Source organism: Lepisosteus platostomus, chromosome 8 (genome assembly GCF_059453375.1).
Source record: "Lepisosteus platostomus isolate fLepPlt1 chromosome 8, fLepPlt1.hap1, whole genome shotgun sequence".
Lineage (NCBI taxonomy): Eukaryota > Metazoa > Chordata > Actinopteri > Semionotiformes > Lepisosteidae > Lepisosteus > Lepisosteus platostomus.
Window position 1 is genome coordinate 16,602,272 of NC_142618.1, and position 19,344 is coordinate 16,621,615.

The following is a 19,344-nucleotide window of genomic DNA, read 5'->3' on the forward strand; positions in this document are numbered from 1 at the left end:
TAAGCCGCGCGCCTGTCAAAAATGGTCGAAAATCAAAATTCTCAATCCACATATTGTACATTCTAAACTTTCTTCTTTTCTGTTTTGAAAACTAGAGGAAAGAACAATTTTGGCCCAACCTTTCTGGTAATTGTAATGCTCACGTGAAAACCACTCGATAATGGCATGTTTGAAATGTCTTTCCAGCAGCAGTTTTGTCAAAAAAGCAATGCCACAGAATTGAATCCCTTTCACTCTAGATGCATTAAACAATAACTGTGGACTGGTAATTGACATGATTCTGACTAATTGGGAGTCATTTGTGGACTTTTTTGAACACAGTTTTTAAAGCAGGGATTTGGAAGTCTGTTCCAAAAGTGTCCGAGCTAGGGTTAGGGTTAGTGTTGGAACAACACCTACACATTTTCTAATGCCTTTGCTGTGCTTTAGGATGTAGTTGCAGTACAGGAAATGTGTTGTTTTGCTGTTTCCTGGAAAAACCAATTTGACCCAATTTTGCCGTTTTTGGCGCGCCTGTCAAAAATGGTCGAAAATCAAAATTCTCAATCCACACTTTGTACATGCTAAACTTTCTTCTTTTCTGTTTTGAAAACTAGAGGAAAGAACAATTTTGGCCCAACCTTTCTGGTAATTGTAATGCTCACGTGAAAACCACTCGATAATGGCATGTTTGAAATGTCTTTCCAGCAGCAGTTTTGTCAAAAAAGCAATGCCACAGAATTGAATCCCTTTCACTCTAGATGCATTAAATAATAACTGTGGACTGGTAATTGACATGATTCTGACTAATTGGGAGTCATTTGTGGACTTTTTTGAACACAGTTTTTAAAGCAGGGATTTGGAAGTCTGTTCCAAAAGTGTCCGAGCTAGGGTTAGGGTTAGTGTTGGAACAACACCTACACATTTTCTAATGCCTTTGCTGTGCTTTAGGATGTATCTGCAGTGCAGGAAAGGTTTTGTTTTGCTGTTTCCTGGAAAAACAAATTTGACCCAATTTTGCCATTTTTGCTAAGCCGCGCGCCTGTCAAAAATGGTCGAAAATCAAAATTCTCAATCCACACTTTGTACATGCTAAACTTTCTTCTTTTCTGTTTTGAAAACTAGAGGAAAGAACAATTTTGGCCCAACTTTTCTGGTAATTGTAATGCTCACGTGTAAACCACTCGATAATGGCATGTTTAAAATGTCTTTCCAGCAGCAGTTTTGTCAAAAAAGCAATGCCACAGAATTGAATCCCTTTCACTCTAGATGCATTAAACAATAACTGTGGACTGGTAATTGACATGATTCTGACTAATTGGGAGTGTGGACTTTTTTGAACACAGTTTTTAAAGCAGGGATTTGGAAGCCTGTTCCAAAAGTGTCCGAGCTAGGGTTAGGGTTAGTGTTGGAACAACACCTACACATTTTCTAATGCCTTTGCTGTGCTTTAGGATGTATCTGCAGTGCAGGAAAGGTGTTGTTGTGCTGTTTCCTGGAAAAACAAATTTGACCCAATTTTGCCGTTTTTGCTAAGCCGCGCGCCTGTCAAAAATGGTCGAAAATCAAAATTCTCAATCCACACTTTGTACATGCTAAACTTTCTTCTTTTCTCTTTTGAACACTAGAGGAAAGAACAATTTTGGCCCAACCTTTCTGGTAATTGTAATGCTGACGTGAAAACCACTCGATAATGGCATGTTTGAAATGTCTTTCCAGCAGCAGTTTTGTCAAAAAAGCAATGCCACAGAATTGAATCCCTTTCACTCTAGATGCATTAAACAATAACTGTGGACTGGTAATTGACATGATTCTGACTAATTGGGAGTCATTTGTGGACTTTTTTGAACACAGTTTTTAAAGCAGGGATTTGGAAGTCTGTTCCAAAAGTTTCCGAGCTAGGGTTAGGGTTAGTGTTGGTACAACACCTACACATTTTCTAATGCCTTTGCTGTGCTTTAGGATGTATCTTCAGTGCAGGAAAGGTGTTGTTTTGCTGTTTCCTGGAAAAACAAATTTGACCCAATTTTGCCGTTTTTGCTAAGCCGCGCGCCTGTCAAAAATGGTCGAAAATCAAAATTCTCAATCCACATATTGTACATTCTAAACTTTCTTCTTTTCTGTTTTGAAAACTAGAGGAAAGAACAATTTTGGCCCAACCTTTCTGGTAATTGTAATGCTCACGTGAAAACCACTCGATAATGGCATGTTTGAAATGTCTTTCCAGCAGCAGTTTTGTCAAAAAAGCAATGCCACAGAATTGAATCCCTTTCACTCTAGATGCATTAAACAATAACTGTGGACTGGTAATTGACATGATTCTGACTAATTGGGAGTCATTTGTGGACTTTTTTTAACACAGTTTTTAAAGCAGGGATTTGGAAGTCTGTTCCAAAAGTGTCCGAGCTAGGGTTAGGGTTAGTGTTGGAACAACACCTACACATTTTCTAATGCCTTTGCTGTGCTTTAGGATGTAGTTGCAGTACAGGAAATGTGTTGTTTTGCTGTTTCCTGGAAAAACCAATTTGACCCAATTTTGCCGTTTTTGGCGCGCCTGTCAAAAATGGTCGAAAATCAAAATTCTCAATCCACACTTTGTACATGCTAAACTTTCTTCTTTTCTGTTTTGAAAACTAGAGGAAAGAACAATTTTGGCCCAACCTTTCTGGTAATTGTAATGCTCACGTGAAAACCACTCGATAATGGCATGTTTGAAATGTCTTTCCAGCAGCAGTTTTGTCAAAAAAGCAATGCCACAGAATTGAATCCCTTTCACTCTAGATGCATTAAATAATAACTGTGGACTGGTAATTGACATGATTCTGACTAATTGGGAGTCATTTGTGGACTTTTTTGAACACAGTTTTTAAAGCAGGGATTTGGAAGTCTGTTCCAAAAGTGTCCGAGCTAGGGTTAGGGTTAGTGTTGGAACAACACCTACACATTTTCTATTGCCTTTGCTGTGCTTTAGGATGTATCTGCAGTGCAGGAAAGGTGTTGTTTTGCTGTTTCCTGGAAAAACAAATTTGACCCAATTTTGCCGTTTTTGCTAAGCCGCGCGCCTGTCAAAAATGGTCGAAAATCAAAATTCTCAATCCACACTTTGTACATGCTAAACTTTCTTCTTTTCTGTTTTGAAAACTAGAGGAAAGAACAATTTTGGCCCAACCTTTCTGGTAATTGTAATGCTGACGTGAAAACCACTCGATAATGGCATGTTTGAAATGTCTTTCCAGCAGCAGTTTTGTCAAAAAAGCAATGCCACAGAATTGAATCCCTTTCACTCTAGATGCATTAAACAATAACTGTGGACTGGTAATTGACACGATTCTGACTAATTGGGAGTCATTTGTGGACTTTTTTGAACACAGTGTTTAAAGCAGGGATTTGGAAGTCTGTTCCAAAAGTGTCCGAGCTAGGGTTAGGGTTAGTGTTGGAACAACACCTACACATTTTCTAATGCCTTTGCTGTGCTTTAGGATGTAGTTGCAGTACAGGAAATGTGTTGTTTTGCTGTTTCCTGGAAAAACCAATTTGACCCAATTTTGCCGTTTTTGCTAAGCCGCGCGCGCCTGTCAAAAATGGTCGAAAATCAAAATTCTCAATCCACACTTTGTACATGCTAAACTTTCTTCTTTTCTGTTTTGAAAACTAGAGGAAAGAACAATTTTGGCCCAACTTTTCTGGTAATTGTAATGCTCACGTGAAAACCACTCGATAATGGCATGTTTAAAATGTCTTTCCAGCAGCAGTTTTGTCAAAAAAGCAATGCCACAGAATTGAATCCCTTTCACTCTAGATGCATTAAACAATAACTGTGGACTGGTAATTGACATGATTCTGACTAATTGGGAGTCATTTGTGGACTTTTTTGAACACAGTTTTTAAAGCAGGGATTTGGAAGCCTGTTCCAAAAGTTTCCGAGCTAGGGTTAGGGTTAGTGTTGGTACAACACCTACACATTTTCTAATGCCTTTGCTGTGCTTTAGGATGTATCTTCAGTGCAGGAAAGGTGTTGTTTTGCTGTTTCCTGGAAAAACAAATTTGACCCAATTTTGCCGTTTTTGCTAAGCCGCGCGCCTGTCAAAAATGGTCGAAAATCAAAATTCTCAATCCACATATTGTACATTCTAAACTTTCTTCTTTTCTGTTTTGAAAACTAGAGGAAAGAACAATTTTGGCCCAACCTTTCTGGTAATTGTAATGCTCACGTGAAAACCACTCGATAATGGCATGTTTGAAATGTCTTTCCAGCAGCAGTTTTGTCAAAAAAGCAATGCCACAGAATTGAATCCCTTTCACTCTAGATGCATTAAACAATAACTGTGGACTGGTAATTGACATGATTCTGACTAATTGGGAGTCATTTGTGGACTTTTTTTAACACAGTTTTTAAAGCAGGGATTTGGAAGTCTGTTCCAAAAGTGTCCGAGCTAGGGTTAGGGTTAGTGTTGGAACAACACCTACACATTTTCTAATGCCTTTGCTGTGCTTTAGGATGTAGTTGCAGTACAGGAAATGTGTTGTTTTGCTGTTTCCTGGAAAAACCAATTTGACCCAATTTTGCCGTTTTTGGCGCGCCTGTCAAAAATGGTCGAAAATCAAAATTCTCAATCCACACTTTGTACATGCTAAACTTTCTTCTTTTCTGTTTTGAAAACTAGAGGAAAGAACAATTTTGGCCCAACCTTTCTGGTAATTGTAATGCTCACGTGAAAACCACTCGATAATGGCATGTTTGAAATGTCTTTCCAGCAGCAGTTTTGTCAAAAAAGCAATGCCACAGAATTGAATCCCTTTCACTCTAGATGCATTAAATAATAACTGTGGACTGGTAATTGACATGATTCTGACTAATTGGGAGTCATTTGTGGACTTTTTTGAACACAGTTTTTAAAGCAGGGATTTGGAAGTCTGTTCCAAAAGTGTCCGAGCTAGGGTTAGGGTTAGTGTTGGAACAACACCTACACATTTTCTATTGCCTTTGCTGTGCTTTAGGATGTATCTGCAGTGCAGGAAAGGTGTTGTTTTGCTGTTTCCTGGAAAAACAAATTTGACCCAATTTTGCCGTTTTTGCTAAGCCGCGCGCCTGTCAAAAATGGTCGAAAATCAAAATTCTCAATCCACACTTTGTACATGCTAAACTTTCTTCTTTTCTGTTTTGAAAACTAGAGGAAAGAACAATTTTGGCCCAACCTTTCTGGTAATTGTAATGCTGACGTGAAAACCACTCGATAATGGCATGTTTGAAATGTCTTTCCAGCAGCAGTTTTGTCAAAAAAGCAATGCCAGAGAATTGAATCCCTTTCACTCTAGATGCATTAAACAATAACTGTGGACTGGTAATTGACACGATTCTGACTAATTGGGAGTCATTTGTGGACTTTTTTGAACACAGTGTTTAAAGCAGGGATTTGGAAGTCTGTTCCAAAAGTGTCCGAGCTAGGGTTAGGGTTAGTGTTGGAACAACACCTACACATTTTCTAATGCCTTTGCTGTGCTTTAGGATGTAGTTGCAGTACAGGAAATGTGTTGTTTTGCTGTTTCCTGGAAAAACCAATTTGACCCAATTTTGCCGTTTTTGCTAAGCCGCGCGCGCCTGTCAAAAATGGTCGAAAATCAAAATTCTCAATCCACACTTTGTACATGCTAAACTTTCTTCTTTTCTGTTTTGAAAACTAGAGGAAAGAACAATTTTGGCACAACTTTTCTGGTAATTGTAATGCTCACGTGAAAACCACTCGATAATGGCATGTTTAAAATGTCTTTCCAGCAGCAGTTTTGTCAAAAAAGCAATGCCACAGAATTGAATCCCTTTCACTCTAGATGCATTAAACAATAACTGTGGACTGGTAATTGACATAATTCTGACTAATTGGGAGTCATTTGTGGACTTTTTTGAACACAGTTTTTAAAGCAGGGATTTGGAAGCCTGTTCCAAAAGTGTCCGAGCTAGGGTTAGGGTTAGTGTTGGAACAACACCTACACATTTTCTATTGCCTTTGCTGTGCTTTAGGATGTATCTGCAGTGCAGGAAAGGTGTTGTTTTGCTGTTTCCTGGAAAAACCAATTTGACCCAATTTTGCCATTTTTGCTAAGCCGCGCACGCCTGTCAAAAATGGTCGAAAATCAAAATTCTCAATCCACACTTTGTACATGCTAAACTTTCTTCTTTTCTGTTTTGAAAACTAGAGGAAAGAACAATTTTGGCCCAACCTTTCTGGTAATTGTAATGCTGACGTGAAAACCACTCGATAATGGCATGTTTGAAATGTCTTTCCAGCAGCAGTTTTGTCAAAAAAGCAATGCCACAGAATTGAATCCCTTTCACTCTAGATGCATTAAATAATAACTGTGGACTGGTAATTGACATGATTCTGACTAATTGGGAGTCATTTGTGGACTTTTTTGAACACAGTTTTTAACGCAGGGATTTGGAAGTCTGTTCCAAAAGTGTCCGAGCTAGGGTTAGGGTTAGTGTTGGAACAACACCTACACATTTTCTAATGCCTTTGCTGTGCTTTAGGATGTATCTGCAGTGCAGGAAAGGTGTTGTTTTGCTGTTTCCTGGAAAAACAAATTTGACCCAATTTTGCCGTTTTTGCTAAGCCGCGCGCCTGTCAAAAATGGTCGAAAATCAAAATTCTCAATCCACACTTTGTACATGCTAAACTTTCTTCTTTTCTGTTTTGAAAACTAGAGGAAAGAACAATTTTGGCCCAACTTTTCTGGTAATTGTAATGCTCACGTGAAAACCACTCGATAATGGCATGTTTGAAATGTCTTTCCAGCAGCAGTTTTGTCAAAAAAGCAATGCCACAGAATTGAATCCCTTTCACTCTAGATGCATTAAACAATAACTGTGGACTGGTAATTGACATGATTCTGACTAATTGGGAGTCATTTGTGGTCTTTTTTGAACACAGTGTTTAAAGCAGGGATTTGGAAGTCTGTTCCAAAAGTGTCCGAGCTAGGGTTAGGGTTAGTGTTGGAACAACACCTACACATTTTCTAATGCCTTTGCTGTGCTTTAAGATGTATCTGCAGTGCAGGAAAGGTGTTGTTTTGCTGTTTCCTGGAAAAACAAATTTGACCCAATTTTGCCGTTTTTGCTAAGCCGCGCGCCTGTCAAAAATGGTCGAAAATCAAATTCTCAATCCACACTTTGTACATGCTAAACTTTCTTCTTTTCTGTTTTGAAAACTAGAGGAAAGAACAATTTTGGCCCAACCTTTCTTGTAATTGTAATGCTGACGTGAAAACCACTCGATAATGGCATGTTTAAAATGTCTTTCCAGCAGCAGTTTTGTCAAAAAAGCAATGCCACAGAATTGAATCCCTTTCACTCTAGATGCATTAAACAATAACTGTGGACTGGTAATTGACATGATTCTGACTAATTGGGAGTCATTTGTGGACTTTTTTGAACACAGTTTTTAAAGCAGGGATTTGGAAGCCTGTTCCAAAAGTGTCCGAGCTAGGGTTAGGGTTAGTGTTGGAACAACACCTACACATTTTCTAATGACTTTGCTGTGCTTTAGGATGTATCTGCAGTGCAGGAAAGGTGTTGTTTTGCTGTTTCCTGGAAAAACAAATTTGACCCAATTTTGCCGTTTTTGCTAAGCCGCGCGCCTGTCAAAAATGGTCGAAAATCAAAATTCTCAATCCACACTTTGTACATGCTAAACTTTCTTCTTTTCTGTTTTGAAAACTAGAGGAAAGAACAACTTTGGCCCAACCTTTCTGGTAATTGTAATGCTCACGTGAAAACCACTCGATAATGGCATGTTTGAAATGTCTTTCCAGCAGCAGTTTTGTCAAAAAAGCAATGCCACAGAATTGAATCCCTTTCACTCTAGATGCATTAAACAATAACTGTGGACTGGTAATTGACATGATTCTGACTAATTGGGAGTCATTTGTGGTCTTTTTTGAACACAGTGTTTAAAGCAGGGATTTGGAAGTCTGTTCCAAAAGTGTCCGAGCTAGGGTTAGGGTTAGTGTTGGAACAACACCTACACATTTTCTAATGCCTTTGCTGTGCTTTAGGATGTATCTGCAGTGCAGGAAAGGTGTTGTTTTGCTGTTTCCTGGAAAAACAAATTTGACCCAATTTTGCCGTTTTTGCTAAGCCGCGCGCCTGTCAAAAATGGTCGAGAATCAAAATTCTCAATCCACACTTTGTACATGCTAAACTTTCTTCTTTTCTGTTTTGAAAACTAGAGGAAAGAACAACTTTGGCCCAACCTTTCTGGTAATTGTAATGCTCACGTGAAAACCACTCGATAATGGCATGTTTGAAATGTCTTTCCAGCAGCAGTTTTGTCAAAAAAGCAATGCCACAGAATTGAATCCCTTTCACTCTAAATGCATTAAACAATAACTGTGGACTGGTAATTGACACGATTCTGACTAATTGGGAGTCATTTGGGGACTTTTTTGAACACAGTTTTTAAAGCAGGGATTTGGAAGTGTGTTCCAAAAGTGTCCGAGCTAGGGTTAGGGTTAGTGTTGCAACAACACCTACACATTTTCTAATGCCTTTGCTGTGCTTTAGGATGTATCTGCAGTGCAGGAAAGGTGTTGTTTTGCTGTTTCCTGGAAAAACAAATTTGACCCAATTTTGCCGTTTTTGCTAAGCCGCGCGCCTGTCAAAAATGGTCGAAAATCAAAATTCTCAATCCACACTTTGTACATGCTAAACTTTCTTCTTTTCTGTTTTGAAAACTAGAGGAAAGAACAATTTTGGCCCAACCTGACTGGTAATTGTAATGCTCACATGAAAACCACTCGATAATGGCATGTTTGAAATGTCTTTCCAGCAGCAGTTTTGTCAAAAAAGCAATGCCACAGAATTGAATCCCTTTCACTCTAGATGCATTAAACAATAACTGTGGACTGGTAATTGACACGATTCTGACTAATTGGGAGTCATTTGTGGACTTTTTTGAACACAGTTTTTAAAGCAGGGATTTGGAAGTCTGTTCCAAAAGTGTCCGAGCTAGGGTTAGGGTTAGTGTTGGAACAACACCTACACATTTTCTAATGCCTTTGCTGTGCTTTAGGATGTATCTGCAGTGCAGGAAAGGTGTTGTTTTGCTGTTTCCTGGAAAAACAAATTAGACCCAATTTTGCCATTTTTGCTAAGCCGCGCGCCTGTCAAAAATGGTCGAAAATCAAAATTCTCAATCCACACTTTGTACATGCTAAACTTTCTTCTTTTCTCTTTTGAACACTAGAGGAAAGAACAATTTTGGCCCAACCTTTCTGGTAATTGTAATGCTGACGTGAAAACCACTCGATAATGGCATGTTTGAAATGTCTTTCCAGCAGCAGTTTTGTCAAAAAAGCAATGCCACAGAATTGAATCCCTTTCACTCTAGATGCATTAAACAATAACTGTGGACTGGTAATTGACATGATTCTGACTAATTGGGAGTCATTTGTGGACTTTTTTGAACACAGTTTTTAAAGCAGGGATTTGGAAGTCTGTTCCAAAAGTTTCCGAGCTAGGGTTAGGGTTAGTGTTGGAACAACACCTACACATTTTCTAATGCCTTTGCTGTGCTTTAGGATGTATCTGCAGTGCAGGAAGGGTGTTGTTTTGCTGTTTCCTGGAAAAACCAATTTGACCCAATTTTGCCGTTTTTGCTAAGCCGCGCGCGCCTGTCAAAAATGGTCGAAAATCAAAATTCTCAATCCACACTTTGTACATGCTAAACTTTCTTCTTTTCTGTTTTGAAAACTAGAGGAAAGAACAATTTTGGCCCAACTTTTCTGGTAATTGTAATGCTCACGTGAAAACCACTCGATAATGGCATGTTTAAAATGTCTTTCCAGCAGCAGTTTTGTCAAAAAAGCAATGCCACAGAATTGAATCCCTTTCACTCTAGATGCATTAAACAATAACTGTGGACTGGTAATTGACATGATTCTGACTAATTGGGAGTGTGGACTTTTTTGAACACAGTTTTTAAAGCAGGGATTTGGAAGCCTGTTCCAAAAGTGTCCGAGCTAGGGTTAGGGTTAGTGTTGGAACAACACCTACACATTTTCTAATGCCTTTGCTGTGCTTTAGGATGTATCTGCAGTGCAGGAAAGGTGTTGTTGTGCTGTTTCCTGGAAAAACAAATTTGACCCAATTTTGCCGTTTTTGCTAAGCCGCGCGCCTGTCAAAAATGGTCGAAAATCAAAATTCTCAATCCACACTTTGTACATGCTAAACTTTCTTCTTTTCTGTTTTGAAAACTAGAGGAAAGAACAATTTTGGCCCAACTTTTCTGGTAATTGTAATGCTCACGTGAAAACCACTCGACAATGGCATGTTTAAAATGTCTTTCCAGCAGCAGTTTTGTCAAAAAAGCAATGCCACAGAATTGAATCCCTTTCACTCTAGATGCATTAAACAATAACTGTGGACTGGTAATTAACATGATTCTGACTAATTGGGAGTGTGGACTTTTTTGAACACAGTTTTTAAAGCAGGGATTTGGAAGTCTGTTCCAAAAGTGTCCGAGCTAGGGTTAGGGTTAGTGTTGGAACAACACCTACACATTTTCTAATGCCTTTGCTGTGCTTTAGGATGTATCTGCAGTGCAGGAAAGGTGTTGTTTTGCTGTTTCCTGGAAAAACAAATTTGACCCAATTTTGCCATTTTTGCTAAGCCGCGCGCCTGTCAAAAATGGTCGAAAATCAAAATTCTCAATCCACACTTTGTACATGCTAAACTTTCTTCTTTTCTGTTTTGAAAACTAGAGGAAAGAACAATTTTGGCCCAACTTTTCTGGTAATTGTAATGCTCACGTGTAAACCACTCGATAATGGCATGTTTAAAATGTCTTTCCAGCAGCAGTTTTGTCAAAAAAGCAATGCCACAGAATTGAATCCCTTTCACTCTAGATGCATTAAACAATAACTGTGGACTGGTAATTGACATGATTCTGACTAATTGGGAGTGTGGACTTTTTTGAACACAGTTTTTAAAGCAGGGATTTGGAAGCCTGTTCCAAAAGTGTCCGAGCTAGGGTTAGGGTTAGTGTTGGAACAACACCTACACATTTTCTAATGCCTTTGCTGTGCTTTAGGATGTATCTGCAGTGCAGGAAAGGTGTTGTTGTGCTGTTTCCTGGAAAAACAAATTTGACCCAATTTTGCCGTTTTTGCTAAGCCGCGCGCCTGTCAAAAATGGTCGAAAATCAAAATTCTCAATCCACATATTGTACATGCTAAACTTTCTTCTTTTCTGTTTTGAAAACTAGAGGAAAGAACAATTTTGGCCCAACCTTTCTGGTAATTGTAATGCTCACGTGAAAACCACTCGATAATGGCATGTTTGAAATGTCTTTCCAGCACCAGTTTTGTCAAAAAAGCAATGCCACAGAATTGAATCCCTTTCACTCTAGATGCATTAAACAATAACTGTGGACTGGTAATTGACATGAATCTGACTAATTGGGAGTCATTTGTGGACTTTTTTTAACACAGTTTTTAAAGCAGGGATTTGGAAGTCTGTTCCAAAAGTGTCCGAGCTAGGGTTAGGGTTAGTGTTTGAACAACACCTACACATTTTCTAATGCCTTTGCTGTGCTTTAGGATGTATCTGCAGTGCAGGAAAGGTGTTGTTTTGCTGTTTCCTGGAAAAACCAATTTGACCCAATTTTGCCGTTTTTGCTAAGCCGCGCGCGCCTGTCAAAAATGGTCGAAAATCAAAATTCTCAATCCACACATTGTACATGCTAAACTTTCTTCTTTTCTGTTTTGAAAACTAGAGGAAAGAACAATTTTGGCCCAACCTTTCTGGTAATTGTAATGCTCACGTGAAAACCACTCGATAATGGCATGTTTGAAATGTCTTTCCAGCAGCAGTTTTGTCAAAAAAGCAATGCCACAGAATTGAATCCCTTTCACTCTAGATGCATTAAACAATAACTGTGGACTGGTAATTGACATGATTCTGACTAATTGGGAGTCATTTGTGGACTTTTTTGAACACAGTTTTTAAAGCAGGGATTTGGAAGCCTGTTCCAAAAGTGTCCGAGCTAGGGTTAGGGTTAGTGTTGGAACAACACCTACACATTTTCTAATGACTTTGCTGTGCTTTAGGATGTATCTGCAGTGCAGGAAAGGTGTTGTTTTGCTGTTTCCTGGAAAAACAAATTTGACCCAATTTTGCCGTTTTTGCTAAGCCGCGCGCCTGTCAAAAATGGTCGAAAATCAAAATTCTCAATCCACACTTTGTACATGCTAAACTTTCTTCTTTTCTGTTTTGAAAACTAGAGGAAAGAACAACTTTGGCCCAACCTTTCTGGTAATTGTAATGCTCACGTGAAAACCACTCGATAATGGCATGTTTGAAATGTCTTTCCAGCAGCAGTTTTGTCAAAAAAAGCAATGCCACAGAATTGAATCCCTTTCACTCTAGATGCATTAAACAATAACTGTGGACTGGTAATTGACACGATTCTGACTAATTGGGAGTCATTTGGGGACTTTTTTGAACACAGTTTTTAAAGCAGGGATTTGGAAGTCTGTTCCAAAAGTGTCCGAGCTAGGGTTAGGGTTAGTGTTGGAACAACACCTACACATTTTCTAATGCCTTTGCTGTGCTTTAGGATGTATCTGCAGTGCAGGAAAGGTGTTGTTTTGCTGTTTCCTGGAAAAACAAATTTGACCCAATTTTGCCATTTTTGCTAAGCCGCGCGCCTGTCAAAAATGGTCGAAAATCAAAATTCTCAATCCACACTTTGTACATGCTAAACTTTCTTCTTTTCTGTTTTGAAAACTAGAGGAAAGAACAATTTTGGCCCAACTTTTCTGGTAATTGTAATGCTCACGTGAAAACCACTCGATAATGGCATGTTTAAAATGTCTTTCCAGCAGCAGTTTTGTCAAAAAAGCAATGCCACAGAATTGAATCCCTTTCACTCTAGATGCATTAAACAATAACTGTGGACTGGTAATTGACATGATTCTGACTAATTGGGAGTGTGGACTTTTTTGAACACAGTTTTTAAAGCAGGGATTTGGAAGCCTGTTCCAAAAGTGTCCGAGCTAGGGTTAGGGTTAGTGTTGGAACAACACCTACACATTTTCTAATGCCTTTGCTGTGCTTTAGGATGTATCTGCAGTGCAGGAAAAGTGTTGTTTTGCTGTTTCCTGGAAAAACAAATTTGACCCAATTTTGCCGTTTTTGCTAAGCCGCGCGCCTGTCAAAAATGGTCGAAAATCAAAATTCTCAATCCACACTTTGTACATGCTAAACTTTCTTCTTTTCTGTTTTGAAAACTAGAGGAAAGAACAATTTTGGCCCAACCTTTCTGGTAATTGTAATGCTGACGTGAAAACCACTCGATAATGGCATGTTTGAAATGTCTTTCCAGCAGCAGTTTTGTCAAAAAAGCAATGCCACAGAATTGAATCCCTTTCACTCTAGATGCACTAAACAATAACTGTGGACTGGTAATTGACATGATTCTGACTAATTGGGAGTCATTTGTGGACTTTTTTGAACACAGTTTTTAAAGCAGGGATTTGGAAGTCTGTTCCAAAAGTTTCCGAGCTAGGGTTAGGGTTAGTGTTGGAACAACACCTACACATTTTCTAATGCCTTTGCTGTGCTTTAGGATGTTTCTTCAGTGCAGGAAAGGTGTTGTTTTGCTGTTTCCTGGAAAAACAAATTTGACCCAATTTTGCCGTTTTTGCTAAGCCGCGCGCCTGTCAAAAATGGTCGAAAATCAAAATTCTCAATCCACATATTGTACATGCTAAACTTTCTTCTTTTCTGTTTTGAAAACTAGAGGAAAGAACAATTTTGGCCCAACCTATCTGGTAATTGTAATGCTCACGTGAAAACCACTCGATAATGGCATGTTTGAAATGTCTTTCCAGCAGCAGTTTTGTCAAAAAAGCAATGCCACAGAATTGAATCCCTTTCACTCTAGATGCATTAAACAATAACTGTGGACTGGTAATTGACATGAATCTGACTAATTGGGAGTCATTTGTGGACTTTTTTTTAACACAGTTTTTAAAGCAGGGATTTGGAAGTTTGTTCCAAAAGTGTCCGAGCTAGGGTTAGGGTTAGTGTTGGAACAACACCTACACATTTTCTAATGCCTTTGCTGTGCTTTAGGATGTATCTGCAGTGCAGGAAAGGTGTTGTTTTGCTGTTTCCTGGAAAAACAAATTTGACCCAATTTTGCCATTTTTGCTAAGCCGCGCGCCTGTCAAAAATGGTCGAAAATCAAAATTCTCAATCCACACTTTGTACATGCTAAACTTTCTTCTTTTCTGTTTTGAAAACTAGAGGAAAGAACAATTTTGGCCCAACTTTTCTGGTAATTGTAATGCTCACGTGAAAACCACTCGATAATGGCATGTTTAAAATGTCTTTCCAGCAGCAGTTTTGTCAAAAAAGCAATGCCACAGAATTGAATCCCTTTCACTCTAGATGCATTAAACAATAACTGTGGACTGGTAATTGACATGATTCTGACTAATTGGGAGTGTGGACTTTTTTGAACACAGTTTTTAAAGCAGGGATTTGGAAGCCTGTTCCAAAAGTGTCCGAGCTAGGGTTAGGGTTAGTGTTGGAACAACACCTACACATTTTCTAATGCCTTTGCTGTGCTTTAGGATGTATCTGCAGTGCAGGAAAAGTGTTGTTTTGCTGTTTCCTGGAAAAACAAATTTGACCCAATTTTGCCGTTTTTGCTAAGCCGCGCGCCTGTCAAAAATGGTCGAAAATCAAAATTCTCAATCCACACTTTGTACATGCTAAACTTTCTTCTTTTCTGTTTTGAAAACTAGAGGAAAGAACAATTTTGGCCCAACCTTTCTGGTAATTGTAATGCTGACGTGAAAACCACTCGATAATGGCATGTTTGAAATGTCTTTCCAGCAGCAGTTTTGTCAAAAAAGCAATGCCACAGAATTGAATCCCTTTCACTCTAGATGCACTAAACAATAACTGTGGACTGGTAATTGACATGATTCTGACTAATTGGGAGTCATTTGTGGACTTTTTTGAACACAGTTTTTAAAGCAGGGATTTGGAAGTCTGTTCCAAAAGTTTCCGAGCTAGGGTTAGGGTTAGTGTTGGAACAACACCTACACATTTTCTAATGCCTTTGCTGTGCTTTAGGATGTTTCTTCAGTGCAGGAAAGGTGTTGTTTTGCTGTTTCCTGGAAAAACAAATTTGACCCAATTTTGCCGTTTTTGCTAAGCCGCGCGCCTGTCAAAAATGGTCGAAAATCAAAATTCTCAATCCACATATTGTACATGCTAAACTTTCTTCTTTTCTGTTTTGAAAACTAGAGGAAAGAACAATTTTGGCCCAACCTATCTGGTAATTGTAATGCTCACGTGAAAACCACTCGATAATGGCATGTTTGAAATGTCTTTCCAGCAGCAGTTTTGTCAAAAAAGCAATGCCACAGAATTGAATCCCTTTCACTCTAGATGCATTAAACAATAACTGTGGACTGGTAATTGACATGAATCTGACTAATTGGGAGTCATTTGTGGACTTTTTTTTAACACAGTTTTTAAAGCAGGGATTTGGAAGTTTGTTCCAAAAGTGTCCGAGCTAGGGTTAGGGTTAGTGTTGGAACAACACCTACACATTTTCTAATGCCTTTGCTGTGCTTTAGGATGTATCTGCAGTGCAGGAAAGGTGTTGTTTTGCTGTTTCCTGGAAAAACCAATTTGACCCAATTTTGCCGTTTTTGCTAAGCCGCGCGCCCGTCAAAAATGGTCGAAAATCAAAATTCTCAATCCACACTTTGTACATGCTAAACTTTCTTCTTTTCTGTTTTGAAAACTAGAGGAAAGAACAATTTTGGCCCAACCTTTCTGGTAATTGTAATGCTGACGTGAAAACCACTCGATAATGGCAAGGTTGAAATGTCTTTCCAGCAGCAGTTTTGTCAAAAAAGCAATGCCACAGAATTGAATCCCTTTCACTCTAGATGCATTAAACAATAACTGTGGACTGGTAATTGACATGATTCTGACTAATTGGGAGTCATTTGTGGACTTTTTTGAACACAGTTTTTAAAGCAGGGATTTGGAAGCCTGTTCCAAAAGTGTCCGAGCTAGGGTTAGGGTTAGTGTTGGAACAACACCTACACATTTTCTAATGACTTTGCTGTGCTTTAGGATGTATCTGCAGTGCAGGAAAGGTGTTGTTTTGCTGTTTCCTGGAAAAACAAATTTGACCCAATTTTGCCGTTTTTGCTAAGCCGCGCGCCTGTCAAAAATGGTCGAGAATCAAAATTCTCAATCCACACTTTGTACATGCTAAACTTTCTTCTTTTCTGTTTTGAAAACTAGAGGAAAGAACAACTTTGGCCCAACCTTTCTGGTAATTGTAATGCTGACGTGAAAACCACTCGATAATGGCATGTTTGAAATGTCTTTCCAGCAGCAGTTTTGTCAAAAAAGCAATGCCACAGAATTGAATCCCTTTCACTCTAGATGCACTAAACAATAACTGTGGACTGGTAATTGACATGATTCTGACTAATTGGGAGTCATTTGTGGACTTTTTTGAACACAGTTTTTAAAGCAGGGATTTGGAATTCTGTTCCAAAAGTTTCCGAGCTAGGGTTAGGGTTAGTGTTGGAACAACACCTACACATTTTCTAATGCCTTTGCTGTGCTTTAGGATGTATCTTCAGTGCAGGAAAGGTGTTGTTTTGCTGTTTCCTGGAAAAACAAATTTGACCCAATTTTGCCGTTTTTGCTAAGCCGCGCGCCTGTCAAAAATGGTCGAAAATCAAAATTCTCAATCAACATATTGTACATGCTAAACTTTCTTCTGTTCTGTTTTGAAAACTAGAGGAAAGAACAATTTTGGCCCAACCTTTCTGGTAATTGTAATGCTCACGTGAAAACCACTCGATAATGGCATGTTTGAAATGTCTTTCCAGCAGCAGTTTTGTCAAAAAAGCAATGCCACAGAATTGAATCCCTTTCACTCTAGATGCATTAAACAATAACTGTGGACTGGTAATTGACATGATTCTGACTAATTGGGAGTCATTTGTGGACTTTTTTGAACACAGTTTTTAAAGCAGGGATTTGGAAGTCTGTTCCAAAAGTGTCCGAGCTAGGGTTAGGGTTAGTGTTGGAACAACACCTACACATTTTCTAATGCCTTTGCTGTGCTTTAGGATGTATCTGCAGTGCAGGAAAAGTGTTGTTTTGCTGTTTCCTGGAAAAACAAATTTGACCCAATTTTGCCGTTTTTGCTAAGCCGCGCGCCTGTCAAAAATGGTCGAAAATCAAAATTCTCAATCCACACTTTGTACATGCTAAACTTTCTTCTTTTCTGTTTTGAAAACTAGAGGAAAGAACAATTTTGGCCCAACTTTTCTGGTAATTGTAATGCTCACGTGAAAACCACTCGATAATGGCATGTTTAAAATGTCTTTCCAGCAGCAGTTTTGTCAAAAAAGCAATGCCACAGAATTGAATCCCTTTCACTCTAGATGCATTAAACAATAACTGTGGACTGGTAATTGACATGATTCTGACTAATTGGGAGTGTGGACTTTTTTGAACACAGTTTTTAAAGCAGGGATTTGGAAGCCTGTTCCAAAAGTGTCCGAGCTAGGGTTAGGGTTAGTGTTGGAACAACACCTACACATTTTCTAATGACTTTGCTGTGCTTTAGGATGTATCTGCAGTGCAGGAAAGGTGTTGTTTTGCTGTTTCCTGGAAAAACAAATTTGACCCAATTTTGCCGTTTTTGCTAAGCCGCGCGCCTGTCAAAAATGGTCGAGAATCAAAATTCTCAATCCACACTTTGTACATGCTAAACTTTCTTCTTTTCTGTTTTGAAAACTAGAGGAAAGAACAACTTTGGCCCAACCTTTCTGGTAATTGTAATGCTCACGTGAAAACCACTCGATAATGGCATGTTTGAAATGTCTTTCCAGCAGCAGTTTTGTCAAAAAAAGCAATGCCACAGAATTGAATCCCTTTCACTCTAGATGCATTAAACAATAACTGTGGACTGGTAATTGACATGATTCTGACTAATTGGGAGTCATTTGTGGACTTTTTTGAACACAGTTTTTAAAGCAGGGATTTGGAAGTCTGTTCCAAAAGTGTCCGAGCTAGGGTTAGGGTTAGTGTTGGAACAACACCTACACATTTTCTAATGCCTTTGCTGTGCTTTAGGATGTATCTGCAGTGCAGGAAAAGTGTTGTTTTGCTGTTTCCTGGAAAAACAAATTTGACCCAATTTTGCCGTTTTTGCTAAGCCGCGCGCCTGTCAAAAATGGTCGAAAATCAAAATTCTCAATCCACACTTTGTACATGCTAAACTTTCTTCTTTTCTGTTTTGAAAACTAGAGGAAAGAACAATTTTGGCCCAACCTTTCTGGTAATTGTAATGCTGACGTGAAAACCACTCGATAATGGCAAGGTTGAAATGTCTTTCCAGCAGCAGTTTTGTCAAAAAAGCAATGCCACAGAATTGAATCCCTTTCACTCTAGATGCATTAAACAATAACTGTGGACTGGTAATTGACATGATTCTGACTAATTGGGAGTCATTTGTGGACTTTTTTGAACACAGTTTTTAAAGCAGGGATTTGGAAGCCTGTTCCAAAAGTGTCCGAGCTAGGGTTAGGGTTAGTGTTGGAACAACACCTACACATTTTCTAATGACTTTGCTGTGCTTTAGGATGTATCTGCAGTGCAGGAAAGGTGTTGTTTTGCTGTTTCCTGGAAAAACAAATTTGACCCAATTTTGCCGTTTTTGCTAAGCCGCGCGCCTGTCAAAAATGGTCGAGAATCAAAATTCTCAATCCACACTTTGTACATGCTAAACTTTCTTCTTTTCTGTTTTGAAAACTAGAGGAAAGAACAACTTTGGCCCAACCTTTCTGGTAATTGTAATGCTCACGTGAAAACCATTCGATAATGGCATGTTTGAAATGTCTTTCCAGCAGCAGTTTTGTCAAAAAAAGCAATGCCACAGAATTGAATCCCTTTCACTCTAGATGCATTAAACAATAACTGTGGACTGGTAATTGACACGATTCTGACTAATTGGGAGTCATTTGGGGTCTTTTTTGAACACAGTTTTTAAAGCAGGGATTTGGAAGTCTGTTCCAAAAGTGTCCGAGCTAGGGTTAGGGTTAGTGTTGGAACAACACCTACACATTTTCTAATGCCTTTGCTGTGCTTTAGGATGTATCTGCAGTGCAGGAAAGGTGTTGTTTTGCTGTTTCCTGGAAAAACAAATTAGACCCAATTTTGCCGTTTTTGCTAAGCCGCGCGCCTGTCAAAAATGGTCGAAAATCAAAATTCTCAATCCACACTTTGTACATGCTAAACTTTCTTCTTTTCTG